The sequence below is a fragment of the Otolemur garnettii genome, unplaced genomic scaffold, assembly GCF_000181295.1.
Source record: "Otolemur garnettii isolate 467f Iridium unplaced genomic scaffold, OtoGar3 scaffold00228, whole genome shotgun sequence".
NCBI lineage: Eukaryota > Metazoa > Chordata > Mammalia > Primates > Galagidae > Otolemur > Otolemur garnettii.
Window position 1 is genome coordinate 356,966 of NW_003852623.1, and position 1,814 is coordinate 358,779.

The following is a 1,814-nucleotide window of genomic DNA, read 5'->3' on the forward strand; positions in this document are numbered from 1 at the left end:
AGTCAGAGCACCAGGACCCAACCAATCCAGGAGGGGAATGAAGGACTTCCCTGAGTCAGAGCACCAGGACCCAACCAATCCAGGAGGGGAATGAAAGACTTCCCTGAGCTCAGAGCGCCAGGACCCAACCAATCCAAGAGGGGAATGAAGGACTTCCCTGAGTCAGAGCACCAGGACCCAACCAATCCAGGAGAAGAATGAAGGACTTCCCTGAGTCAGAGCGCCAGGACCCAACCAATCCAGGAGGGGAATGAAGGACTTCCCTGAGCTCAGAGCACCAAGACATCAGAGTCGCAGTTTTCTCCTTGGCAGCAGAGTCTGGGCTCTTTTCACTACAAAGCCTTTGAGCAGGGCCTTAAAAGGTGGGTGGGAATCCAAATGGCAGAGGCATGAAGGAGAAGAAAGTGGGGGATGACCAAGCCCCTGGCTCTGCCTTGCATTTGATAGTTGCAGGACTGCCTTTAACCAGAGAGCCAGTATCCTTTGTAAATGTTACAGCGAGAAAAAAGAAACATGCTCAGAGTCTCCTCTGAGACTCACAAACATTCTGCTGAAGGGAAAGCAATCCAAGGCAACATTTGTTTAAATTAAAAATAACAATAAAAAAGAAAAGCTTGACATCTATTTCTGGCCCAAAGGTTGGGTATTAAATAACATTCAAATTTGGCTTTGATAAAAAAAAAAAAATGCGTGTTGTTTTGGATAGCTATATTTAAGCAATTTTATAAGCCTTAGAGAGAACTAAAAATGCCTAATTGCTTCCTCATTTTTACATACTCTGTTACACTGAACTTCAGCAGCGTCTGTCACCAAATTACCAGCATTACAGAAACACTGTGTATTTCATGCGTGAACGAGCCCCTAATACCTGAGTGTACCCCCAAGTGTTTGCAGAACCAGTTGAGCATTTTTAAAAATGTATTTAAATTTCTATGTGTGCCCAGATGTCTGGGACACACCCCAAGAACTTTAGTATTTCTATTCAAAGTATGAAGTTTTTCAGTCAAAGTCTCCCTAATCAGCTTACCTCTGAGGAGGATATTTAGAAAATACGGATTTTAAAATGTTTTGTTTTGATTTGGTGTGTCTTCATCAGAAGATTTCTAGGACCCAGAAATATCACTTTGATGGTCACTCGCTGGCCAAGGGGAGCCAGTAAGTAAAGATGGTTTATCCCTTTGATATTTTAAACTATCAAAGTTTACCTCGAGGATTAAAAGGACAAAGGCTACAAAGAATGGAAATCAAGATTTAAGGAGCTCCCACTCTGTGCCCTGGGTAGGAGTGGTTGTCAAGCCCAACAAGGTAAAACACTGAAGCTCTTCCCTTTATAAACAGAAGATGCATTTCTACAAGAGTGAATGGCCTTGAGCTTGGATCCCTGCTTGCCTCTTTCTATAAAACAAAACAGACAAACAAACAAACCCAAAATTTTTTTAAAAGGGGGGGGGTGGGCTACAGAATGTTTTGCTCCTTGAGAAATTCTAACCTTGCCTCCATCACTCAGTGATCCAACATTGATGAGCAGACGCCACTATCTTCCCTGCACTTGACATCCCTAAAATTCCGAAACTTTGTCTCTCAATTGTTTTCCTGTCCATTAACCCACACTGGTCACCAAGTCTCCCCGATTCCATCAGGTGCCTCTCAAAACTGCCAGCATGTTCACACCACTGCCCAACCACGAGCTACCCTCTTGCTTCCCCTGCCCTTCCCTCCCTCCTCCTCCACTCTCCTCGCCGAGGGGCTGGGGCTGCGTCTCCCCTGTCTCTGTGCCCTACACCTTGCATGGAGGAAAGACTCAGCAGATGTTG